The sequence below is a fragment of the Papio anubis genome, chromosome 8, assembly GCF_008728515.1.
Source record: "Papio anubis isolate 15944 chromosome 8, Panubis1.0, whole genome shotgun sequence".
Classification (NCBI taxonomy): Eukaryota; Metazoa; Chordata; class Mammalia; order Primates; family Cercopithecidae; genus Papio; species Papio anubis.
The window spans coordinates 98,047,714-98,075,188 of NC_044983.1; the positions used below are offsets into that span (position 1 = coordinate 98,047,714).

The following is a 27,475-nucleotide window of genomic DNA, read 5'->3' on the forward strand; positions in this document are numbered from 1 at the left end:
GGGGTGGGGAGGGATGCCCGCTCCGCCCAGTCCCCTCAGCGCCGGGCCTCGTCTCAGCCCGCCACGGAGTGGGCGGGACGCCAGGCAGGCGGGGGACGCGGCGGCTGCCAGCCAAGGGGCCGGAGCCAAGAGATTTGCATTGGAAGCGCCATCCTCTTGCGCGTCTGATGAGGAAGCAGAACCCGGTGACCGACTGAGCTGCATTTCTGAAGCATTTGCTGGGTTTTGCCTCGCTGAGCCTCGGGGAGCACTGGGGCGCGGGATGGGGGACCCTGTCACGGAGCCGACACCTGCTCGCGAGCCCCTCCCCCGCTCACGCCGTGCCGCGGGCTCGCCCTCCCCATCTGCAGTGCCCGCAGCGCCTGCCCGCCCCGCCCATCCTTCCTCCTGGGCAACCGAGAGGACGGCGTGAGGACTCCTGGAAGCCCCAGGACGGGCCCAGGGGCGTGGTAGGGAGCTGTAGACCCGAGTTTTTATCGTCCTCTGGCGCCGACACTCGGCTGCGGAATCGAGTTTGAGCTCGGTGTAGCTGAAGTTTAAATTGTAGCTGTTTCAAAGGTAGACCCCATCTCACCCCCACCCCCGACCAAGACCTCTGGAAGCGTCCTGCCTGGAAGCCGCTTGTGGGGAGGGCTTTCCTAGGGTCTCCAGGCTCCCGCTGGAGCACACCTGGAGGTGGTTTGTCGGCCGTCCCCAGAAACCGCCACCACTACCGCCCCACCCACCCGCTCCAGCCGGTGGGAGGCAGGCTGGGTTTCTGAAAGGAAGCCGCCCGCGTGTTGCGCCCGGGGCTGGGGCTGGGCCTTCTGATCAGGAAAGCCCATGGCTCTGCTTTGGCACGGATTTGCTCCCTTTTGGCCGTTTGTGCGCGATCACAGCAGCTGTTGTTGGAGAGGAAGGCAGTGATAACGGGGCTTAAAGCAAATCGGAGATAAGATCTCCGATTTAGACAGGCTGAATTTAAGGCAAAATTCACTGTCCCTCCTGCGAGCACTCACGTCTCTGTAACTGAAAGGCTGGTAATGCAAATGGCATTTCTATCCCAATGATCACAGAATGAGCCTAGAAAGGGAATTAATTGTTTTATAAACTGCCAATGCTATCCGTATCTTCCGATGTTTTTTTTTCTAATATATCTAAGGCCCAGGCTAGCGAACAACAGCAATAATAATGATAATACTGTTGGCCAGGACCAGAGAGGCCCAGGGCTGCGGGGATGAGGACGGAATGGCCTCCTGTCACCGCCCCTCCTGAGTCTGCTGGAAAGGCGCCAGCTCAGCAGCCCGGCAGCTCTTCCTGCCTCTCCCCACCCCATGTCCCTGCTTCTGTCTGCGGGGTGTCCCTCCCCACAGGCTTCCTTCCGCCTGGGCTGTCCCATCCTGTTGACCCAGCCTGAGGGCTGGAGCAGCTGGCCCTGGACACTGCGGCGGGAGAGGAAGCTCCTGTGTGCCCCTCCGCAGGCCTACCTTCCTTCCTGTCGGGGCCCTCCCCTGGGGTGGCTTCTGCCAGACCCTCCAGGCGAGAACCCTGTCCCTTCCTTACGAATGTGGGGCCTGCTGGCCTGGCTCCCCAGCGGGCTGAGAAGCAGGGAGCGGTCTTGACTTGTGAGAGTGATTCAAAACAGGAAAGAAAAGAGAAAAGGGGTAGGAGGAACAGTGTGGTGGTGGCACAATTCCTAGAGATTCAGAGAAAGATGTTTCCCGGACTCCTCAGATTCAACATATCCAAAACTAAAATTGCTGTTTCTACTCCTTCCCGGATGCAAACCTTGCCTCCTTCCAGTCTTCACCTTCTCTCTCAAAGCCCTGGATCTGATTGGTCCCCAGGACCCAGCAGTTTTGCCTCAGAAATGTCTCTGTTCTCATTTTCCATTTCTACCCTGGAAATGTTGCACTAGATCAATCTGTCATCAAGTCTTGCTCGGATTAAACAATCTGCAATCCCCCCACCCAACCTCCACCCACACTCCAGCTTATTTTCCACTGCCCAAGCTCCACACTGTGACTGGAATGGCTTTTTAAAAGTCATGATCCAATCATAACATTCTCTCCTTAAAAATGATCCGTGGCTCCTGTTGCCAGGAGATGAAAGGCCATTCAGTTCTGAGCTATCCAGTCCGCCTCCAACTATAGGACCCTCCCAACCCTCCCCACCTCGTCTCCCACCCAGACTTACCCTTGCCCACAGCCACAGCAAACTGCTTGCTGTTCCTCAAACATATGGTGCATTTTCATGTCTCGGTGCCACATCCTCATTCAGGAAACACTGTGTTGTGCATGCCTTTGTTCGTTTATCCACTCCATTCGACAACTATTTGTTGAGCATCTACTGTGTTCTAGGCACTGTTCCAGGCACAGCAGCAGTGAACAAGGCAGGCCAGGGGAGACAAAGATAAGTACACGTCAAATACACACACACACACACACAAGTACCATGAAGGTAAGTTCACTGCAGTGCACCAAATTGTAACAGGGTGATAAGAGTGTGACTGGGCAACTGGTTTGGTATGAAATATAGGAGAAGCTTGCTCCAAGGAGATGTTTAAGCTGAAAACCTCATGAGAGGATAGAAGGATCCCAGGCAAGTGCACCTAAGTAGAGGGAGCAGCTAAGGCAGTCTTATAGCAGGAAAGAGCTGGCCCCGTGGGATGCAGTGTGGCTGGAGGTGCAGAGGGTGTCAGGGAGAGTGGGAGGGGATGAGGTTGGAAAGTAAGGCAGGAGGAGCTAGGCTACTGAGGAAGTTATAGGTCATGGTTTGAAATGGGGATTTTTTTTCTTTTTTTTTTTCAGACAGAGTCTTGCTCTTTCACCAGGCTGGAGTGCAGTGGCGCGATCTTGGCTCACTGAAACCTCTGCCTCCCAGGTTCAAGCAATTCTCCTGCCTCAGCCTCCTGAGTAGCTGGGATTACAGGCACACGCCACCATGCCCAGCTAATTTTTGTATTTTTAGTAGAGACGGGGTTTCACCATGTTGGCCAGGAGAGTCTCAATCTCTTGACCTTGTGATCTGCCCTCCTTGACCTCCCAAAGTGCTGGGATTACAGGCGTGAGCTACTGCGCCCAGCTGAAATGGGGATTTTCTAAGTACAAGGGGAGGCCATGTACAAGAAATGTACATTTGCATCCCTGAAGGCCTCCTTTGCCTTCTTGGCTTTCAAGATCTTTGTACCACTGTCACCTGGTTGAAGCCGTCCTTGATAACACCAGGATGAATCGATGGTTCTCCTTTGCTCCCAACGTACATTGTCCACACCTTCATGCTGGGAGTGGAGCAGTCATTTTGCAAGAAACATTTTTTACAATACTGAATCCTGCCCATGCTCCACCCAGATCTGAACTCCTGAGATGGTGATCGTGTATAATCGTCTATTTTTTTTTAGCCAGGGTCTTGCACTGTCACCCAGGCTGGAGTGCAGTGGGGTAATCACAGTTCACTGAACCCTCAGCCTCCTCTGCTCAAATGATCCTCCCACCTCAGCCTTCTGAGTAGTTGAGACTACGGGTGTCTGGTTTGAAATGGGGATTTTCTTTCTTTTTTTTTTTTTTTTTTTTTTTACAGACGGTGTCTTGCTCTTTCACCAGGCTGGAGTGCAGTAGCGCGATCTCGGCTCACTGAAACCCCCACCTCCCAGGTTCAAGCAAGCACTTGACTAATTTTTTTTTCTTTTTTTTTTGGAGAGTCTTACTCTGTTGCCCAGGCTGGAGTGCAGTAGTACAGTCTCAGCTCACCGCAAGCTTCGCCTCCTGCTTTCAAGTGATTTTCCTGCCTCAGTCTCTGAGTAGCTGGGATTATAGGCACCTGCCACCACGCCTAGCTAATTTTTGTATTTTTAGTAGAGACAGGGTTTCACATATTGACCGGGCTGTTCTTGAACTCCTGACCTCAAGTGACCCACCTGCCTTGGCCTCCCTGTTGGTGTTACAGGCGTGAGCTGCTGCACCCAGCCTTGGCTGATTTTTTTTTTTTTTTTTTTAACTATTTGTGGAGCTTAGGTCTCACTGTGTTGCCCAGGCTGGTCTTGAACTCCTAGGCTCAATCTATCCTCCTTTGTTGGCCTCCCAACGTGCTTAGATTACAGGCATGAGCCACCACACCCAGCCTATAATCATCTTTTTGATCCAGTATCTGTTCTATACAAAGCACTCAAGTTTTTTGGTTTTTTGTTTGTTTGTTTGTTTGTTTTTTTAATGGAGAAAGTAATTGTAGATTGTCTGAAGACCCACTGGAGTTACAGACAGGATATGTGCAAACACCTAGGTGGAAGTGTGGGTCCTTCTATGCCTTTCCCTTAGCTTGTGTCATTGTAGGGTCAGACATGGAAAACTGTCATCTTGGGCATATATATGGTGGATATGGCTTGGCTGTGTCCCCACCCAAATCCCACCTTGAACTGTAATCCCCATAATTCCCACTCGTCGAGTGGGGGACCAGGTGGGGAACTTAGGCTGTTAAGGAAAGCAGCCCAGAACATGAAGTGCCTTTGCATGCCATACTAAGGAATGTATAAGTGGAGCTTTTATCCTAAGGACAAGGGGGACCTGCTGACAGGTTGTAACAGGGATGATGGTGTAGGAAGCTCATTCTGGCCCAGTGTGGAGAATTGAGGGTCTGTCACCATTGAGAAGGCTTTTGCAGGCAGCAAAGATGATGCTGGCCTAAACTAAGAAATGGTGGCAGGTCTGGAGAGGATGGAATAGAGATGCCAAGAGCAAGCAGGATTCGGTAATCAATTGGATGTAGACATAAGGAAGAGGGTAGTATCGAGAACTGCCAGGTTTCTGGCTTGATTCACTGTATGAAATAGAAGGGACCACAGAGATGTAGTGGGCTTTGGTGGAAAGGAAGAAAATGCCATATTTCAGGTCTGGAGTCCAACAGAGAAAGATCTAGGCTGGAGATTAAAATTTTAGCAGGGTGTAATGGCTTATGCCATTAATCCAAGCACTTTGGGAGGCTGAGGCAGGAGGATTGCTCAAACTCAAAAGTTTGAGACCAGCCTGGGCAACATAGGGAGACCTCTGTCTCTACAAAATGTCAGAAAATTAACCAGGTATGGTGGTGTGTGCCCGTAGTCCCAGTTACTTGGGATGCTGAGGCATTCATTGCTTGAACCCAGGAGGTCGAGGCTGCAGTGAGCCGAGTATAAAATGAGTATGTTGAAAACTGTAGCTGTCACTGCAGAGCTGAAAGAAACACACATGGACTGTTTCAGTTATCTCTTGCAGTACAGCAAACCACCCCAAAACCCAGTGACACTCCTGCGGACAGAAGCGGGACCATGGAGTGGAGGGGAGGCAGCCTGGGCTGCACTTCTATTTATTGTTCATGATTCTGTGGGTCAGGGCTTGGGGATGGCTCATCTCTGCTCCATGTGGTGTCAGCTGGGCCTGCGTGACTGGGGCTGGCGGGTCCCAGGTGGCCCTGGTCATGTGACTGGAGTGTTGGTCCTGGCTGTTCATTGGGGTGCCTTGGTTTTCTCCATGTGGCCCTTCTCGTTTCACATGTTCTCTCATTATTCAGTTTAGCCTGGGCTCCTCTGCCTTGTGGCTAGTTTCCAAGAGGATAAACACAGACATTTCAAAGTCTTCTTAAGATCTAGGCATGGAAGTCCCACAGCACTGCCCCAGATTCTCCTGGTCAAAGCAAGTCACAGGCAGGGCCGGCCCAGAATCAAGGGTTAGGGTAACAGACTTTACCTCTTGATGCAGAAATGGCAGAGTCACAGTAGAAAGGTTACACGGGACAGGAAGGGTTGTGGTGGGCTTTTAAGCTCATAAAATGAAGTTCATAAGATTACAAATGAAGCCATTATATTGATAACACAGTTATCCAAATATAAAAAGATAGGCTGGATGAGGTGGTGCACGTTTGTAATCCAAGCACTTTGGGAGACTGATGCAGACGGATCTTTTGAGCCCAGGAGTTCAAGACCAGTCTGGGCAACATAGGAAGACTTCATCTGTATAAATAATAAAAAAAATAATTAGCCAGGCATGGTGGCACATGCCTGTAGTCCCAGCTGCTCAAGAGGCTGAGTTGAGAGGATTGCTTGAGCCTGGTAGGTCAAGGCTGCAGTGAGCCATGATGGTGCCACCACACTGCAGTGTAGGTGACAGAGAGAGACTTTGTCTCTAAAAAATAAAAATATTACATATGTATACACATATATTGTGGTACTTTGGCATTATAGTGCTGCTTTAATACATTTATTTCTTTTATTATTATTATTATTATTATTATTATTATTATTTTTGAGACAGAGTCTCGCTCTGTCACCCAGGCTGGAGTGCAGTGGTGTGATCTCAGCTCACTGCAACCTCTGCCTCCCATGTTCAAGCGATTCTCCTGCCTCAGCCTCCTGAGTAGCTGGGACTACAGGTGCGTGCCACCACACCCGCCTAATATTTGTATTTTTAGTAGAGATGGGATTTCACCATGTTGACCAGACCGGTCTCGAACTCCTGACCTCAGGTGAGCCGCCATCCTCAGCCTCCCAAATTGCTGGGATTACAGGCGGGGGCCACACTGCGCTCCACCTATTAACACGTTTAATAACAAGATCTAGTGTGGGTCTAACAACTGAGGTAATAATGAAGTTATCATGAGCATAAATGAGATTTCAAGGTCTGCAGTAGGTGTTATGCAATATGGAAATATCTGTGATTTCTCATAGTGACAAAGTCACAGGTCACAGGTCCTGCTGAACCTAGTGTGGTTTGTTTCCTGTAGTTATAGTAAAGAAAACGCTAGGTGTGGTTAAGAGGTTAGTGCAAATAAAAATATGAAATATTTTTCTTAGCCAATATCACAGACTCCTTGAATTCTATCCACAGATGCCTTGGGAGTCTGAGGAACCCCAGATTCAGCACCCCTGCTTAACCTGCTTTTAAGAAGAAAAAAATGCAACTTGGTAAACTTCACTCAAAGGAGAGACCCACTAATACCTCCACCTACCTCACACCCAGTGAAGGTCTGGCTGTCCCTTTCTTCATCTGTTCAGGCTGCTGTAACAAAATGCTGTAAGTGGGTGACTTATAAACAACAGACATTTATTTCTCACAGTTCTGGAGGCTAGAATGTTTGAGATTAAGGTGCCAGCAGATTCAGTGTTTTGTCAGGGCACTGTTTCTCATGGATGGAGTTTTCTCACTGTGTCCTCAGACAGTGGAAGGGACAAACAGGTTCCCTTGGGCCTATTTCCTAAGGGCACTAATCCAAGAGCCCGCATGACCTAATGACCTCCCAAAAGGCCCCAGGTCCAAGTACCGTCATCTTGGGAACTAGGATTTGAATCATAAATTCTGGAGGACACAAGCATTCAGACCATAGCGTGCTCTGAACTCCTAACTGAGACCTGCAGTGAAGGTAGAGAAGAAGGACTGAGGCCAAAAAGCAGTGAGCATTTTTGGTTCCAAACCAAATCTGCCATATTTCAGGTCTGGAGCCCAACAGAGAAAGATCCTGAGGGTTGCAAGACTTGCAGACCTCGCCTCCAGTGGGCAGCTGGAGTGAGGAAAAACAAGGCATGGGGTGAAAGGGATATAAACAAAGTATGGCCTTGGGGGTTAAAAAGTCTGTTTTCATGGGGTTCTTCTGAATATTCTTGGGCCAGTTATTTTAACCTGCTCAGCTTCAGTTTCCTCAACTGCAACGTAAGATTTACATAACTATACCCAAGGAAATCAGGGGTGTTGAGAAGAGTTTAAGTGAGATAATCAATGTGAATATGTTTGGCAAAGACTGAAGTAGTGCTATTCCAACTGTAATGTGCATGGAATCCCTTGGGGATCTTGCTCAAACAGGTTCTGCTTCAGTGATTCTGGGTTGGGCCCCAACATTCTGCATTTCTACCAAGCAGCATCCCAGGTGGTACCTAAGATGCTACTCTGAGGACCACGCTTCGAGTAGCAGGGTCTAAACTACTCTACAAATGTGCCTTATTATTATTGCCTTTTTTTTTTTGAGACGGAATTTCGCTCTGTTGCCCAGGCAGGAGTGCAGTGGCACAGTCTCAGCTCAGGGCAACCTCCACCTCCCAGGTTCAAGTGATTCTCCTGCCTCAGCCTCCTGAGTAGCTGGATTACAGGCATGTGTCACACCCAGGTAATTTTTGTATTTTTAGTAGAGACGGGGTTTTGCCATGTTGGCCAGGCTGGTCTCAAACTCCCGACCTCAAGTGATCCATCCACCTCAGCCTCCCAAAGTGCTAGGATTACAGTCTTGAGCCACCATGTGTGGCCCTATTATTGCCATTTTAATATTCTACCCTCTGACCCAAGGAGAATGATAGCTGAAGATAGGGAGGTAGGCCCAGCTCATCTCATGAGGCCAGTCTTCTGCTCAGCAGGACACGCTGGTCTTGGAACTCCACCTCCCCTTTGCTGCCTACCACCACCAGGTCATGATGAAGACTGGCCACAGCCAACTCAAAGAATGCTTCAAACCAAGTCAGTAGAAACTAGTCAAACATGGGGGGTGGGGGCAAAGACTGAATGGGGATATTTTAGCAAAAGAATAGCAGAAAATATTTTTAGTATTTAATGCAGAATATTCATTTCCTTAGAGAATATACAATATAGCAAGTTTCATCTTCTGGTTTTTGCAGATCACTTCGCATTGCCGAAAGAGTCCTCTCATGGTTTCATGAAGTGAAGAGCCTTTGACAGCCCTGCTGGCCGTACTTACCTAAGCTCTGCCCAAGAACGAACGTGAGCAGCGTCAGCATGAGAATGCACACAGAACCTTGGGCACTGTTGGAGGGAGTGTCAACTGGAACCAGTACCACCACTTAGGAAAGCAATCTGGCTTTAGACAGAAGCTTAGAGTAAATGTAACCAACAAGAGCTATCAAAGGCTCTTCACTTCATGAGAGCCATGAGAAAGGGGATGCTTTCGAAGAACTGTGCAGGAATGATTGATCTTACTTAAAAAACCAGAAGATGAAACATATGTTGTATTCTCTGGGAATTTGTGAGATATTCTGCATTACAAATGCAAAATATTTTCTGCATATATTTCTTTTTTTGCACAAATATCCCATTCAGTCTTTGCCCCACCCCCCATGTTTGACTAGTTTCTACTGACTTGAGATGTTGAGATGAAGCATGCACATATCCTGTGATCTGTGAAAAACTCTGGAATATATATTTTTTCCGAGGAAGTTCTCCCACAAGTTCATAAGGATGCTCATCATGAAACTGATTGGGGTAGCTGGATGTTGAAGGCAGTTTAGGTGCTTATCACTAGAGAAAGGGATTAATAAAATATGGCAGATGTGGACTGCTGAATACTAAGTAACAGTAAGAAATAACCAACTGGAATTATACTGCAGCACTATAGATCTTTAAAATCCAGGGGTAGCCAGGCACAGTGGCCCATGCCTGTAATTACAGCACTTTGAGAGGCTTGGATGGGAGGATTGCATGAGCCCAGGAGTTTTCAGATTAGCCTAGGCAACATAGTGAGACCCTGTCTCTACAAAAACTAAAAAACTAAAAAAATAGTTGGGTGTGGTTACAGATGCCTGTAGTCCCATATACGTGGGAGACTGAAGTGGGAGGATCACTTGAAGCTTGGAGATTGAGGCTGTAGTGAGCCAAGATCGCATCACTGCACTCCAACCTGGGTGACAGAGTGAGACCCTGTCTCAAAAAACAAACAAAAAAATACCGAGGGGTAAGGGAAAAACATAGGAAATAGGAAAGGATATATAGTACATTATCATTTTTAAAGACATCTCACCTAAAATAATGTAACTTTTGTAAGAAGGCATCCATGCATATCTAAAGATATATTAAACATATTAAAGTAGGTGCTATGAGTTGAAGGAAATATAATTAGGGTTTAGAGGTATAAAGGAAAAATAAAAAGTAAAATAAGGGAAGAACTTTGTTTGGATTAATGATGAAGTACTTAAAAACTGAGCTTTTAATTCAAATTTCTTCACCTGCGGTAGAAAAGTATTAGAGCAAAATCACTCCTCACTCCCCAAACCCTCTTCTACTACAGTGTGTAAGGGTCTTCACAGTCCATCCCTGCATGACCTAAACCAAAGCTAGTTCTCCATCTCGGGTGCCATCTTCCTCACCATCACCTCACAACAGGTCTTTAACTCTTCCTCTTTGACATTTTTTGTCTAGAGTCAACTTCTTTTCATCTTAGCTTCTTGCTACATCCACCTTCAATATGTCCCTAGCAGACAGGGCTGAGTCCCAGTGTGATGTGGACAACTTCAGATAAAGATGTATTAGGGCCAGGTGCAGTGGCTCATGACTGTGATCCCAGCACTTCGGGAGGCCAAGGCAGGGGGATTGCTTGAGTCCAGGAGTTCAAGACCAGCCTGGGAAACATGGTGAAACTCCATCTCTACAAAAACCACAAAAATTATCCATGTGTGGTGGGATGTGCCTGTAGTCCCAGCTACTTGGGAGGCTGAAGTGGGAGGATTACTTGAGCCCGGGAGGCAGAAGTTGCAGTGAACCAAGATCATGCCACTGCATTCCAGTCTGGGTGACACAGCGAGACCCTGTCTGGAAAAAAAAAAAAGTTAAGATGTGTTAGATCAGGGACTTGTCTTCTGTGGGTTTGGTGACACCACTGATTTGACATAGAACCTTAGGAAGTCCCTTCATTGTGTTTCTCTCCCCTGTAGCACATTCCACACAGCATGATCATCTGTAATTCAGGTGTCTCTGTTCTCCGTTAGACCGTAAGTTCATGGAGGATCAGAACCTTAGTTACTGATGTCCACTGCCCAGAACTAATCACATAAGAAGCCTGTCTCTAATAATGTTTGAGAAATGAATGGATTCCCCAGTCCCCTGAATCAGATGATGGAACAATTTGGCCTCTAACTAACTTACACATCTAATTCAAAACTTTAATTGGTTGCAGTTTCAAAGTACTTGTGTAATGGTCCTAGAGTATGCCACATAATAAATATGCAATAACAAGGAGAGTGTTGGCATAGTTCTGAAGTCCTGGCATAAAGTACCATGTCCATATTTCCCTTTCCTTCAGGACGCTGAGAGAATGTATGTGTGCTCCAGGCAATGACTGGATGAAACAAAAAAGAGAGTCTGGATACCATTAAAGTGTTCGACTCTTGGATTCCTACGGTTTGGGATGGGAAGCAGAACTGGGTGAAACTGTAGGTGAGTGCCCGTGCAGGAAAATAGTGGTTATACATCACTGGCACCTTGCCTCTTTCAGAAAAATCAAACCTGTCTTCTGTGCAGTCAGATCTGGCGTGCCCATTACCAACAGGGTTGGATATGTGCCTGGTTGGCTGCTTATGGGAAAGTCTGCATTTTTCCCACTATTGGAGTGATAGATACACGCAGCAGCGGCCACACCCACCTCCAGCCAAACTGTACAGCACATGACTCAGCATCCTGGGACTCTCTGGCCTAGCTCGGACTACAGGTGCACCCGTCCTGATTGGCACATTCTCCAGGAGGTGATCAGAGCCTCTTGAGATCTGGAGGGAGTATGGCCTGGGAGTGGGGAGGAGCAGGCTGTCATGCCTGTGGGTAGAGGTCGCAGGCTGTCATAACCAATGTGGACGCAGTGCCCAGTACAAGGCCTTGGGTCTCTGGAACTGGCTTTTCTTGTACTGATCACTTTCTCAAAAGGAAATATTTTAAAATGTGCTTTTTCATGACTGCCTTTGTCGGACAAGGTGAAAGGCAGTGGTGAAAAAGCACATTTTAAAGGACAGGACATTGTTTCACACCCAGCTAAGTGGAATGAAAAGACCCTCACAGCCCAAGGGAGAGCAAGTAGGTGGTGAAACGGGTTCAGCTAGGGCCTGCCTCTAAGGTCCCATCAGCACAGCAGCAGCGGTGTTCAGTTCCAGAAGTCATTTGTGGTCTGCTGGGACTCCGGGTGGTTGGCTTCTGCTGCCTGCTGCTCCAGGATAGAATCCAAACTCCAAGCATAATGCAGAACGTTTCAACTTAAATTTGGGTATACGGCTGCTGCGGGAGTGGTGTTTGTTCCCTGGTGCATTCAGGTTTGAAAGCTGCCGTCTGTCCAGCTGTAAGCAGGCTGGAAGGACTAGGAACGTGCTGCTCGGAGGTTGTTTACCTCCCCTGTTCCCCACTCCTGAGTCTCCAACCCTCCCTCTCCTCCATTCCTCCCCCAATCCCGGGTCCCCACCCCACCCCTCCTCCTCCCCGACTCCTGGGTCCCCAGTCCCTCTACCCTCCTCCACTCCCTTCCCTGTCCCTGGCCTTCCCTCCCCTCTGATGCTCCTCCCACTTTCCTGGGTCTCCAGGTTCCCTCCCATCTCTCCCCAACCCCATCCCCACCCAGTCCCCAGCCCTCCCACCCTCCTCCGCCCACTGCCTGTGGCCTGAGTTCACAAAACTCCCTTCACCCTTTGGGGCAGTGGGCTTTAATAATTCTTGGGATATAGCAACACTAGAAAAGGAATAGGATTAACTGGGAGGAAAAAGTGGAAAGATGAGGAAAAGGGCCGTAGTGGAAGGTGATATAGGTCCTTTAGCAAGAGCAAAAATTTGGAAAGATTAGTGTATCTCAACCTTGGCTGCATGTTAGAATCACTTGAGGAGGTCTTAAAAATCACCACTTCAGGCCAGGCGCGGTGGCTCATGCCCATAATGCTAGGACTTTGGGAGGCTGAGGCAGGTTGATCACTTGAGTTCAGGAGTTTGAGGCTAGCCTGGCCAACATGGCAAAACCCTGTCTCTACTAAAAATACGAAAATTAGCTGGGCATGGTGGCCCACACCTGTAATCCCAGCTACTCGGGAGGATGAGGCTGGAGCACCCTTTGAACCTGGAAGGCGGAGGTTGCAGGGAGCCAACATCGTACCACTGTATTCCAGCCTTGGTGACAGAGTGAGATTCCATCTCCAAAAAAAAAAAAAAAAAAAAAAAAACCCCACTTCAGCCACATCCAATACCAATGAAGGTGAGACTCAAGACGTGTGTAGTTTTTAGAGCTCTCCAAAGAGATTCTAATGTGCTGCTAAGGTCGAGAACCGTTGCTCCAGATTCAGACAAGACATTAAGGAAAGGACAGTGGCTCTGTTTGTTTGTTTCTTTCTGCTCGTTAGCTGAAGAATTAGACAATTGTCCAAACGATCGCTGGTGCTTGTGCGCACTCTGTGTCTTACCACATCTGACGATAATTGCTATCAGGCAAGGACATTTAGTATGAATCCACTTAAAAAGAGAATCATGATTTTGTAATCAATGTGAAAAATGTTTGATTGGAACTTCCTACTGAGAAGTGAAATTAAAAGATATTAAAATATATTTTCTTAGTTTAACAAATCTAAATTATAATTGCAACTATTCATTAATTGTTACAAAATGAATTATATGTTAGTTACTTTTCTCAATATTCGTTTCCTAACAGAATTCTATATGATAACATGTTTCACTTGGACTTTTAAACCCTATCATAGAAGAGGTGGAGTTTTTTGGTTTTGTTTGTTTTGCAAAATAAGAGTTTATCAGCGTGGGCAACGTGGCAAAACCCCATCTGTATGAAAAAGTACAACAGCAATCAGCTGGGCATGGTGGTGCCTGTGATCCCAGCTACTTGGGAGGCTGAGGTCAGAGGATCGCTTGAGCCCAGGAGGTGGAGGTTGCAGTGAGCCAAGATCATGCCACTGCACTCCAGCCTGGGCAACAGAGCAAGACCCTGTCCCAAAGAAAAGAAAAAATATAAAAAAGAGTTTATTAGTTTTCCTAAAAGCCTTTTTTTATTCTTTGATATTTAAATTATTTTCTTTTGAAGGGCCAAGTGGCACTGTCCTTCTCAGCACTCTGCTCTTCAATTGTGAACTGGTCTAAACATGCCAAATCTTCATTTGTCAATGTCTTGACAAGTATTTGTCAATTTGCCAATATTACTTTTGTCACTTTCATGAAATCCTGTATCTTTTGCAAGTTTTGCAGCTTCACTCTGAAGGCAATTTGCATAATATTTACATTACATTTGCTGAATTTTTACAATGGCAAGAGACTGACCCACAGAAACCTAATCAGTGGGGCAGTAGTGTTAACTGAAGTGATGTTTTTTTTTTTTTTTTTTTTGAGACGGAGTCTCACTCTGTAGCCCAGGCTGGAGTGTAGTGGCCGGATCTCAGCTCACTGCAAGCTCCGCCTCCCGGGTTCACGCCATTCTCCGGCCTCAGCCTCCCGAGTAGCTGGGACTACAGGCGCCCGCCACCTCGCCCGGCTATTTTTTGTATTTCTTAGTAGAGACGGGGTTTCACCGTGTTAGCCAGGATGGTCTCGATCTCCTGACCTCGTGATCCGCCCGTCTCGGCCTCCCAAAGTGCTGGGATTACAGGCTTGAGCCACCGCGCCCGGCCTGAAGTGATGTTTTAACCTAATCGGTGGGGTAGTAGTGTTAGCTGAAGTGATGTTTTAATAGGGACCAGTTTTGAAACTGACTAATATATTCACTAATATGTGTATTGTGAATATATTATATTCACTAATATGTGTATTGTGTATATAATGTATATAATATATTCACTAATACATGTATTGTGAATATAATATATTCACTGTATATTAACTAATATATGTATTAGTGAATATTTTCACTACTGAACTTCCTAACTTCAAGGAATTGGATAATGAACACCTGAGTAATGATAAATAGACATATACTTATTGCATATTGACCCCATATATACACAAAAGAGGTAACTGTGCACTGTAAAGTATATACTGGTTAACACAGATTATTGTACCTTGTACGTAAATGTGGCATTTCAGACAATGTTACTATTTCCTGTACCTGAAGGAGTAGGCATGTTAACTGAGTTTTAGTCAGTGTGTCTTCACAAAGGAAGTGACTGCTAGTTTTTCTGTATAGTAATCATAATAATCTCTAATACTTATTGAGCTAAGGCTCTGCTCCAAGCCTATTACCGTATTTACAGCAGCTCTCTGACCAATATGAATAATGCTATCTCCAGGTTGTAAATGAGTTCACATGGATGCTCTATGTTGCTAATGCCTCTTGAAATAACTGGAAGCATTCTGCAACTGGTCTTCACCGGTAGAAAGCCTCTCTCCTTAGTCCAGCCTGAAAAAGCATTTCCTTGGCCCTGCACAGGAAGATAGCTCTGTATATATGGCTTTCTGGCCTGAACATTCATCTCAGAACCCTGAGCTGGGTTGGACTCCTCCGGCAGCAGTTCAGACCCCTCCCAGTACAGCCCCTTAGCCCCACTTCTACACCCCAGTGCTCAGATGTCCACCAGCTCACGAGGCACCTTGTTTTCTTTTTCTTTTTAAACAATCATAATTGTTCAAAAGTTTTTCCTTGTGCCAAGATTTTTCCACCCACCCCACCAATCCCAGTTCCGCTGTTGGGGAATTACTACCCCAAACCAATAGAATTCCTTTTCTTTCTTCTTTTTTTTTTATAGGCAAAGGCTCACTCTGTTGCCCAGGTTGGAGCCTAGTGGCTCAAACACAGCTCACAGCAACCTCAAACTCTTGGGCTTAAAAGATCCTCCCGAGTAGCTAGGACTGCAAGTGCACACCATCACACCTGACTAATTTTTTTACTTTTGTAAAGAAGAGATCTCATTATGTGGCCCAGGCTGGTTTCGAACTCCTGGCCTCAAGAGATCCTCCCATCCCTGTCTCCCAAAGCGTTGGGATTACCGGCATGAGCCACTGCATCTGGCCTAGAATTCCTTTTCCGTGGGGATATTCTTCAAGGAGTGGAAGGCACGATCACCTGAACTGTGGCGAGATCCTCCATGCTGTGGGTATACACCTCTGAAGCACTTGTTCAGCAGGCTGTAAACCTAGAACCAGAGATTTTACTGGAATTGAGCAGTCAATTAGTGAAATAAATTAGGACCCATTGAATAAAGGTTAAAAACAGGCCAATAAATTACTTGTAAAATGTTTGCCTCATCTTCCAAAACAAAGGGTGGGTTTTTCCCCCAGACACCGTATAGAAGGTGCCTGAAGCTATTAAGGAGAATGTGATAAAGGGTCATGAGGTTAATAACCCACCTCCCGGGCCTGGCTGCCTACAGTTTGAGATTCCCTCGGGGAAGTGCCTCTGCATCCGTTTGTTTTGACAGCTGACCTCTTTCTGAAGCAGAGGTTCTCTCAGAGATGGCCCTGGAGTCTCAGTGGCCACCATCTGGCTGGCTCCTCCCTTTCAGAAGGATGACAAGCTTGGTGCAGGAGAAGAAGCAGCCTTGCAGTTCTATTTCGCTGGGCTCAGATGAGGAAGGCAGGTGGACTGTGTACAGAAGGGAGGAGGCCATTTTTAGTTTCCTCCTTTTCTTATGTTTTTTGAGACGGTGTCTCGCTCTGTCATCCAGGCTGGAGTGCAGTGGTGTGATCTTGACTCACTGCATCCTCCGCCCCCGGAGTTCAAGAGATTCTCCTGCCTCAGCCTCCTGAGTAGCTGGGACTACAGGCACCCGCTGCCACACCCATCTAATTTTTGTATTCTTAGTAGAGACAGGGTTTCGCCATGTTGGCCAGGCTAACCTCGAACTCCTGACTTCAAGTGATCCGCCCACCTCAGCTTCCCAAAGTGCTGGGATTACAGGCGTGAGCTCCTGGCCTGCTTTCTCCTTTCATATGTTGAAGAATGTTTCTGGGTTTGGGAGTTCAGGGGCTTTTCTCTGTTCACCTGTCTCCTCATCATTTACCTGGGGAGAGAATTGGCCTAAAGGAGCAATGTGAAGGATGGCACCCTCCTGTCCTCGTGAGGGGACTCGAGACCTGCTGAGGGCTCCTCTGTGGCCTACAGCATCAGTCCTCCCCACAAGCACATGCCTGTCCATCTGATGGCCCAGCTGGCAGCCCAGTTATGGGTAAGGGCAGGAAGAGTGAGGGTGCTGGATCTAGAGAAGAGAGGGCAGGAGGCATGGCTGCCTTTGAGAGAAAATAGCAGTAAGACTGGCACTAAACCCTAAAATCAGGGTTTCAACCCAACTGTTGGGTCCTTGATGGAAGCTTCCTCTCTGGGCTTCACAACTCCCTCAGAGTTTTCTGAGCATGTGTAAAGCTTCCACCATAGCCATCCAATCCTTTGATGCCAGGTCTGACTTTGGTGGAGTCCAGAAAAGGAAACTGAGAAGCTGGGTGTGTTGCTAGAAAGATGAGTGTGATAAGGACCAAACACAACTGCACTGGGCGCTGGGCTACATCTCTGTGAAGTTATCTCCTTTGGCCTTACTACAAGCTGCCAACATGCCCTCCTCCACAGAGGAAGGAACAGAGGTGCACAGAGAGAAGTCTAAAAACAAGTCACATCGCTGGTGGGTGGACAGGAGCCCAGGCAGGCTGCTCATTGCTTCCCTGTCCTGGTGTGGTGTGTGCCTGGGGACCATGGCCACCCTGCCAGGCTGGGCCCACCAAGTGTTCTCTAAAACCTGGAGTCCTTACTCCTGGTTACAGGAACGGTTCCCAAGCCTGGGTGATCATGAGCTGCCCATTAGGAAGTCCAAATACAGATTCCTGAGTCCCTTCCCTGACTTCATACCTCTGGCATAGGGCCTGGGAGTCAGTAATTTCCAAGCTGTCCTCAAGTGGTTTTGATAATCAACCAAGTGCAGGAACCATTGGGTTAGATCATTAGTGGGGCCTTTGTAATGAACATCACCTAATTCCAGGCACGTGCTTTCCTGGACTTAGACTCAATTATAAGGCTGCAAAACACACTAGTGTATATCTCTGGAACTCTAAGTCTGGCTCTGGCCATTTAGTCACTTGACCAATGTACATGAAATACCTATCTTGTACCTGTGCTGTTTCAGGAATGGGGATATACCAGAAGAGGCAGGGCTACTGCTCTCATGGAGCATGTAGTCTAGCAGAGATATCCAAAACCCCTTTGCTTCCACTCCAGCACCTTTCTTTCCACCACCTTTACCTCCTTGCATCTTTTTTATTTTCCTGGTCTTCAGACCTTATGAGATCATAAACTTTCTTATTAAAAAAAATTTTTTTGAGACAGGGTCTCACTCTGTTGCCCAGGCTGGAGTGCAGTTGTGCAGTCATAGCTCACTGCAGCCTTGACTTCCTGGGCTCAAGTGATCCTCCTGCCTCAGCCTCCCAAAGAATTGGGATTACAGGCCTGAGCTACTGCACCTGGCCCATAAACTTCTCCTTTCAAAGTGGAATCTGTGTCCAATTCATTTCTAGACTATCATTTTCTCCTGGACTCACCCCTACGCCCAGTCACCTATACCTAGTATAATAGTTTACACTCAGTAAATATTTGTTAAATAAATGCGTTTATTCATTCATCAAAGATTTAGAGTGCCTACGATGTGCCAGGCATCGTTGTTGGTACCAGGACAATGATGAGAGTGAAGCAAGCAAGGTACTTAGGGTGCACAATTTAAGGAGACACTTACTCTAGGATCATGCAAGTGCACCTGAGCCTGAGGACCTCCTTAAATGTTGTGCCCTAGGTGCCCTGGCTCTTTGCAGGGATATGCATGTTGCCTGTCCTAAGTCTTTTTCATTTGTGTGTGATCTGCCTTTTCAACCAGATTGTGAGGCCTTTTTCTGGTTTGTCTCTTCCTCCTCTTCCTGCACTACCTCCTGCCTCATACGGTGTTTTCTAGAATCTTGTCCCCGATCATCTGCCTGGGAATCCCTGGTAGCCCTTGTTTAAAATTCAATTTTCCAGGCCAGGCATGGTGGCTCATGCCTGCAATCCCAGCACTTTGGGAGGCCAAGGCCGGTGGATCACTTGTCGTTAGGAGTTTGAGACCAGCCTGGCCGACATGGTGAAAACCTGTCTCTACTAAAAATGCAAAAAAATTAGCCAGGTATGGTGACATGCTCCTGTAATCCCAGCTACTGGGGAGGCTGAGGCAGGAGAATTGCTTGAACTTGGGAGATGGAGGTTGCAGTGAGTCAATATCGTGCCATTGCACTCTAGCCTGGGCAACAAGAATGAAACTCTGTCTCAAAAATAAAAAGTAAAAAAATAATAAGAAGATAAAATTCAGTTTTCCAAGTCCCACCTATTGAGTCAGGTTCCTTGAAGGTGACACTGAGGAATATGCATCACTGACAAGCTCCCTGAGTGGCTGAGGCACATTGAGGACCCCTGGCTCACTGGTTTGTTCAGTCAGTAGGATTAATGCTGAACAATACTAGAAGAAGAACACAGGGAGAAGACGGGGGAACAGGGGTATTTAATATGCATCAGTGCCTTTGGATTCTGTTTACAAAGACAGAAAAGGAAGGCAAGGGAAGAAGGCAGTCTAGAGGTGTACATGCTGGCCTGGACTCTGCCCTATATGCTCTATAGGAAGATCTTGGTCAGCTCACCCTTGCACTTTAGCTGGGCCACTCTGGGCCCTGCCTCCTCCTCCCCTCCTCCTCCTCCTCCTCCTTCTTCCTCTTCCTCTTCCTCCTCCTCTTCCTACTCTTCCTCCTCTTCTTCCTCTTTTTCTTTCTTCTTTTTTTTTTTTTATACAGTGTCTCACTCTATCACCTAGGCTGGAGTGTTAGTGGCATGATCTCGGCTCACTGCAACCTCTGGCTCCCAGATTCAACCAATTCTCAGCCTTCCAAGTAGCTGGGACTATAGGCACATGCCACAACCCCTTGCTAATATTTTGTATTTTTAGCAGAGATGAGGTTTCACCATGTCGGCCAGGCTGGTCTGGTACTCCTGACCTCAGGTGATCCACCTGCCTCAGCCTCCCAAGGTGTTGGGATTACAGACATGAGCCACTGCACCAGGCCCTTTGACTCTTTTTGAGTTGCCCACACTGCCTGCCCAAGGAGCTAGAGGCTGACACTGTCAGCTGCTTTGGCAGCTGTGCCAAAAGTTTCTCTGGTGTGGGGTAGGGGCAAGTGGGTTGATGGCTGGCTGGGGGATGGGCATGAGTGTGGCAGGGCAAACAAAGCACGTGGGAAGGTCTGTAAGTTCATCTCTGACTTCTAAGACGGGTAGCTATCATTTTTACGTGCTTCACATGGTACGCTGCATCAATGCCCACACACTTTGGGGTGACAGATACATATTGTTTAATGGTAATTATCTGGATGAGAGAAATCACTTGTGTGAGTTACCAGTAAACCCAGTTTGCAGGGTGGAGCACACCTTTGGCTTTCCCAATCCATTAGCCCCTTGGCGGTATCACCATGAGATTCCTCTTGCTGTCCAACCACACCCAGCTCCCTCATAGAAGAGTTCAGGAGTGAGTCTCAAATCTGCATTTTAGCTTGTTCTTAAAAGGATTCAGGCAGGGAGATGGAGGACATAAAGTTCAGCTCAGGAGGCAATTTGGGACACTGTTGGCATCTGGGTAACCATCCAAGTGCCCCTAAATGACAAATTAGTGACATAAGGCTTCCAACAGCAGGTCATTAAAGTTGAATTAATTAATAACCTATTATTTGCTTGTAAGGTTGAGGACAGTGGTTTTGAAGCTTTTATGTGTATCACTATCACCTATTAAGCTTGTTAAACAGGTGCCCCACCCCAGACTCTTAAGAGCTGAGGCCTGGAAATTTATCCTTTCACCAAAACTCCCCAAGCACTTCAAACACACACACACACACACACACACCACGAGCTTATCTCTGGTTCTTTGAACTAGGAAGTTCTGCAGTGTTTTTTTCTTTATTTCTTTTTTTTTTCTTTTTGAGACAAGATCTGGCTCTATTGCCCAGCCTGGAGTACAGTGGCGCAATCTTAGCTCACTGTAACTTCTGTCTTCCAGGCTCCAGTCATCCTCCTGCTGCAGCCTCCAGAGTAGGTGATACTACAGGCACACGCCACCACACTTGGCTAATTTTTGTATTTTTTGTAGAGACAGGGTTTTGCCATGTTGCCCAGGCTGGTTTCAAACTTGTGAACTCCAATAATCTGCCGGCCTCAGCCTCCCAACACTGAGATTACAGGCATGAGCCACCGCACCTGGCCAAGTATTTGCTTCTTAATTAAGGCAGGGTATTCTGCCTCCACCCTCAGCCTTTTCTTCAAATGTGATGGTTTCTGCTCTGTCCACTTGGCCAAGATGGAACTACCTTTTCGAGATCCCCTTCCCTGTACAGTTCTGAGTTAAATTTGGCCAGAAGAAGAATTTGTACCAGGTTTGGAAGATGTGAAGCAGCAGCCATTACTCTCAGAAGGTCGTCAGGGTTAAATGTGGTGACAGACACAGGCCAGCGGGTTCCAGCTTGTGCTTGCTGTCCTGCACTGCACATCCAGTCCTCTTCCTGACTGCTGATTCCAGGACCGGCAGCAGCGCCAGCCCCTCCCTCAGATGGCATTTCCACGGAGGAGGGACCACAGGCTTCTCTTTTCCGCCCCTCCACAGCGGCAGGATGTGCTTAGCTTGTCCAAGGGACTGCTTGGCAGCTCCTTCTCTGATCCTCCCATTCCTCCAGGGCCTTCGCCTCTCCAGTTCCTCCCAAAGTTGTGTAAGATCTAATTCCTATAAGTGTGTCCCTTATCCCATAACTCCAAGGGGTTCCCTTCCCTGACTTAACCCTGACTGTTCAGTAAAGAAGTACTTCCCATGTCTGAAATAAATCAAGACCTGGGAATTAGGACTTCCATTTAGATCCAAAGGAATGTCCATGGGATGTAAAGATGTGTAAACACCGTGAAGGCAGCTAAAAGCTCACCCATCGGTCTTACCTTCCATGATTATAGGGTAATTGAAAAATGTGATTTCCCCAAGTTCTCTACTGGCAAATACAGTACCTTGGGCAAAAGCAGTACAAGTCACCCTTCCCTTTTCCTCCTGCCTTTCCTTTTAAGCTGGTGTCCTTGTTCAGACCACAGCGTGCATATATGGTATGTATGTGGTAGCTTGTCATTTACTGCAAAGAAGCCCTGAGTCCAGCCTGTAACAGAGTCCATTCCTAGAATCATTAAGTATAGACAGGTCACAGAATGGCCCCACCAAAATGCTTCATGAAAGGATAGGCGTTCTTTGGCTTGTTGTACAATTTTTTCTCTGCTCCAATGCCAGAGCATTGGTCAGCCATTCTTTTCTGACCACCCATGTGAAAAAGCTCTGGTAGGATCCTGGATCGTCCCTACCATAGCCTTCACAATACTGTGCTGCTACTATTCACTGGATGTCTGTGTTATGCACTAGATGGCAAGTACTCTTTTTTTTTTGAGATGGAGTCTCGCCCTGTCGCCCAGGCTGGAGTGCAGTGGCGCAATCTCAGCTCACTGCAAGCTCCACCTCCCAGGTTCACGCCATTCTCCTGCCTCAGCCTCCAGAGTAGCTGGGACTACAGGCACCTGCCACCACGCCTGGCTAATTTTTTGTATTTTTAGTAGAGATGGGGTTTCACCATGTTAGCCAGGATGGTCTCGATCTCCTGACCTCATGATCCACCCGCGTCAGCCTCCCAAAGTGCTGGGATTAGAGGCGTGAGCCACCGTGCCCGGCTGATGGCAAGTACTCTTAGGATGGTGTCTCTCATCCAGTCACTTGGCTCCCCAGTGTCCAGCACAGCACCCGCACAGAGAAGCATGCAGTAAACATTGGTGGTGTGAGTGATGAGCCATGCGGAGGTCACATCTGCTTTGAGGCTGGGACTTTCCTATCAGGCTATATCCTCATTTGAAAGGGCCTGGAACCAGGGGCCAGGTCTGTGCCCCCTTTAGAGTATGAGGCCCACATACCAGGAGACGGAGTTGTAGAAGGGCCAGCTACTGGCCACCAGAGACCTGACTGGTGTGTGACCTCCTGTGGTGCCTGGCCAATGTTGGCTGATCACAGGCTACATCAGGGTTGATAATCCTGTGGCACAAGAGCCCCCCACTCCATTCTCCAGAGCCCACACTCCCTAATCTATTATGGCCCTTGAACCTTCTCAAGATAACACCTAGGCAGCTGCTACCAGTCATCAGAGTGGCAGCTATAAATGGAAGCCATTCTTCACCCTCAGGCAGCCTCTGAGATCTGTCTCACCATCATCCCTGCCATCCGAGGCATCACTATTTTTGTTTATGGGGAGGCATGAATACCAAACCAAAATATCAACAAGTGAAGTAGAAATTGAGTTGTAAATAAATGATACCAAGTTTATCCAACTCAAGCAACCAATAAACCAACCACTTGACTGGGAGAAAAACATTTTTCTCCCACTCAAATGGAAAAGGCAAAAAGATGGCTTTGTTTATACGCTATGATGTCACTTTTATTTATTAATTAATTAATTTATGTATTTATTTATTTTTAGAGACAGGCTCTTGCTCTGTTGCCCAAGCTAGAGTGCAATGGCATGATCATAACTCACTGTAACCTTGAGCTCTTGGGCTCAAGTGATCCTCCCACTTCAGCCTCCTGAGTAGCTGGGACTATAGGAATGTGCAGCTAATTTCATTTTTATTTTTAGAGATGTGATCTTGCTGTATTGCCCAGGCTGGTCTCAAACTCCTGGTCTGAAGTGATCCTCCTGGTCCTGCCTCCTAAAGCACTGGGATTACAGGCACAAGGCATTGCACCCAGTCAATGCCACTTTAAAATGGGAGTTTGGTATGGACTCAAATGTCTGGGGACAAGACTGCCCCCACTGGGGACTCCTTTACTACAAAGAAACCTCCTCTCCCCCTCCACAGCCCCACATGCAGGTCCGGTAGGAGTCTCCAAATCCCATCTGTCTCCCTGCACTGCAGTTGCCTTGCTTTACCTGCAGAGTTTGGCATCTGGTAGCAATGTCTTGAACCCCTGGAGTGTCAGGTGAGGAGAGGAGAGGCCAGCACTGTGGTACAATGGAAGGAGGGGACAGGAGGCAACCACTTGGCTTCTCGCCCCAGTTCTGCCACTTACAAACCATGTTACCTGTGATAAGTCAACATTTGGGAGCTTCCACTTCCTCACCTGTTAAAGGAAGTCGAGGCAGTAGTTATTAGTTGCCTGTATGTATGTATCTCGTTGGGATATTGATAATATCATATAACACTGAAAAGGCTAATGTGAAAGTGCTTTAAGTAAGAAAGGGGAAAGTTTTTGTTTTGTTTGCTACTTTATAGCACACAGCCTGGCCCATAGTACAGTGGGGTGTTCAGTAAAAGGTTTGTTGAATGAACAAATGTGAACACAAAAATCTTGCTCCCCTGGGAGTGGAGGGGGAAGTGAGGTGAGGAAGGTGCACACAGGGGGGCCTCACAGGTGGAGGAGATATTGTATTATGAGACTGAAGGGGGCTACATGCTACATGCTTTCTAGTTCCTCTCTGTGTTTGTGTGTTGAATATTTTTTGTATGTATTCAACGTATAATGAAAGCATTTTTAAAAAATTAATGAACAAACAAACAAGTAGACAGAAAAAACCCCTGTGAAGTGCCTTCCCAAAGGAAGCTATTATTAGTGTGAGTACAGCTTTTGCTCTGCCATTAAAACAGTTCTAAGTGATCTCACTTAATTCACAAAGGTTCTATGTTGGGGCCAAACGTTGCTGAAAGGTGGAAGAATTCATGGAGAGAAGGTTATACCAGAAACCAAGATCTGCTTTTTAAAAGGAAACATGCACGCTTATCTTTTTTGGCTTGAATTCACTGCCTTTCACTATGTGTGGTCCCTCCTGTGCCGAGTCAGCATAGGGTTCAGGTAAGTTGTGGTTCTTTGCTTGTGCAGTGGCCTCTGCCTCGCTTCTCCTTGCGAGTCTTACTCATCCTTCAAGACCTATCCCAGGCGTCATCCTTTCCGGGAGGTTTCTCTGAAGCACCTCACTGGATTAAAAAGCATTGCACACCTTAGCATGTCTATGGCAGTGGATCTCCATTGGGGGTGGGTGACCTTGTTTCACTGGGGACGTTCAGCAATGTCTGGAGACAATTTTGATTGTCATGACTGGGGGTGGGGATGGAATGTGTACCACTGGCATCTAGTGGGTAGAGGCCAGGGATGGTGCTAAACATCCTACAGTGCACAGCACAGCCATCCCCACAATAAACTGTCTGATCCAAAATGTCATTAGCACTACTGTTGAGAAGCCCTGCTTGACGGTATGAAGTTATCTCTTTGCGTCTCAGTAAGGACCCATATCAACCTGGGAAGACCCAAGGTTGATTCAGCCTTTTGTCCCAGCACCCAGTACACTGCCATTAACCACACACACAGATACACGTGTGAATATGTATATATAAACTATGTATATCGATATTGGGTGGGGTTTTCTTTGAGACAGGATCTTACTCTATCACCCTGGCTGGTGTGCACTGTTGTGATCATAGCTCCCCACAACCTCCACCTCCCCAGGCTCACATGATCCTCCTATCTTTAGCCTCCTACAGGCATGCACCACCACACCTGTCTAATTTCTGTATTTTTTGTAGAGACAGGTTTTTGTCATGTTACCGAGGCTGGTCTCAAACTCCTGGACTCAAGTAATCTGCCTGCCTCAACTTCTAAAAATGCTGGGATTACAGGCTTCAGCCACTGTACTTGGCCTTTTTTTTTTTTTTTTTTTTTTTCTTTTGAGACAAGGTCTCGCTCTGTCACCCAAGCTGGAGTGCAGTGGCACGATCACGGGGCTCACTGCAGCCTTGACATCCCTGGTTCAAGCAATCTTCCCACCTCAGCCCTTCTGAGTAGCTGGGACTTCAGGCAAGCACCACCGTGCCCGGCCAGTTTTTTAAATTTTTTGTAGAGATTGGGTCTCACTGTGTTGCCTAGGCTGGCCTGGAACTCCTGGCTTCAAGTGATCCACCCACCTGGGCCTCCCAATATGCTGAGATTACCGACATGAACCACTGTGCTGGCCTGTGTTGTTTTTTTCATTCATTCATTCCTCTATTCAGTGTAAAGTGCAGTACTTAGCTGGAGATGCACAGAACTAAGGTTCCTGCTCTCAGGAAGCTTGGCAGTCAAATGGAGGAAAAGTTCACGTCAACACCCAGTTATTCACAAGACAGGTTGAAACAGGGCCCTAATAGAGGATAGGCAGAGCGCTCTGGGAGACCTGATGATTAGGTTGAACCAAACTAAGTTGCTGACATGCTACCTTTTTAACTGGAAAAAACAGCAATTTTGTATGGTTCACCCCAAAATGTGGTTTAACCTACATGCTTTGGACTGGGTTGAAGGTGACGATCAGACTTCACAGAGGAGACACAGAAAATGTTTCCAGTCTTGACTTCTCCACTGCATGGTCCTTCCCTGAACACAAGACCATGTATTTTCTTCCCCAACATCACACTTCCTGGGAGAGTGTCTTGCATTTATAAGGCCTTAGTAATTGTTTTGTTGACTAGGGTTCAGGTAACTATTGGTACTGCAAGTTGGTTTTTATTATTGTGACTGCACTTTTACCCCCAGAAACTCTGAAGAACAGTGTTACACAGGCACAAAATTTGTAGTATTTTCCTAGTGGCAACAGGTGTAAGAAAACACAGTCCCCTAATACCACCCAAAGCCACAGCCTGTCAGGGGAACCATCGTGGAAACTGTCAGGAGCTAAAGGTCCAGGGCATAGCTGGTGGCCATCTGGGAGGTCAGCTGCCCCTGGCGGTGTCAGGCAGCCCCATGCACACCAGGCCATGAGCCTTGGCCACTTACTCACCTTGTGTTCTGCAGCAGGTGGTGGAAGATAAACAGCTCAGAGCTGGACTCAGAACTTGGCAGAGTCCTGCTTTCAACTATGTGCAGCCAGAAAACTCTGGAAAACTGAACTGTTTATTAGGGTCAAACTTTGGTAAGTCTGATAAAGTCTGGCTCCAGGTGTCAATCTAGTCTCTTGAAAGAATTGCCCAGAAGCTCATTGCTGACGGCTGGATGTTACCAGTGGCATACAGCCTCTGCTTGTGGGTGGAATTCAGCAGTTCGGACACCGCCCCACGGCTCCTGATGCAAGCCTGGGCAGGAGCTAGAGCTAGGGGCTTGAAGCCAAGGAGGAGATAAGCCCAGGGGAACCCTGCAGCTATCCAAACATCTGCCAGCTGGACTAGCTCCAGGCCACTGGTGACCCCTGCCATGACACTGGACACCAGTAGCAAGAAAGCCTGCAATCCAGTATGCTTCTCCTTTCCTTTCTACAGGTCTCCTAGAGAGTGGAGCTAGCTCCCATCCTTCCAAATGCAGCAATGACATTAAGGACATATGTTCACATGGATCACAGTTGGTGTTGGAAAGTTGTCCTACCTGGACATTGCTGTCAGAGCCATGGACTAAAATACTCAGTTCTGGCGTAAATAAAGCAAGCTCTCAGTGTCAAAGACTTCTTTTTTTGAGATCGAGTCTTGCTCTGTTGCCCAGGCTGGAATGTAATGGTGTAATCTCAGCTTACTGCAACCTCCGCCTCCCAGATTCAAGCAATTCTCCCGCCTCAGCCTCCTGAGTAGCTGGGATTATAGGTGCACGCCACCACACCTGCTAATTTTTGTATTATTAGCAGAGATGGGGTTTCACCATGTTGGCCAGACTGGTCTCCAACTCTTGGCTTCAAGTGTTCCGCCCGCCTCAGCCTCCCAAAGTGCTGGGATTACAGGTGTGAGCCACAGTGCCTGG

General features: G+C 47.4%; 1 long non-coding RNA gene across 2 annotated transcripts; it reads left to right on the forward strand.

Moving 5' to 3' along the window:
• Nucleotides 1-54: 54 nt before the first annotated feature.
• Nucleotides 55-27,183, forward strand: LOC103887019. 2 transcript variants are annotated; one of them, XR_650934.4, is made up of 4 exons: nucleotides 55-558; nucleotides 6,834-7,019; nucleotides 11,020-11,153; nucleotides 27,007-27,183. It is a non-coding gene; the product is annotated as an uncharacterized LOC103887019 (long non-coding RNA). The 2 variants fall into 2 exon arrangements; XR_650933.4 differs by lacking the exon at nucleotides 11,020-11,153 and having other exon boundaries at nucleotides 60-558.
• Nucleotides 27,184-27,475: the final 292 nt, after the last annotated feature.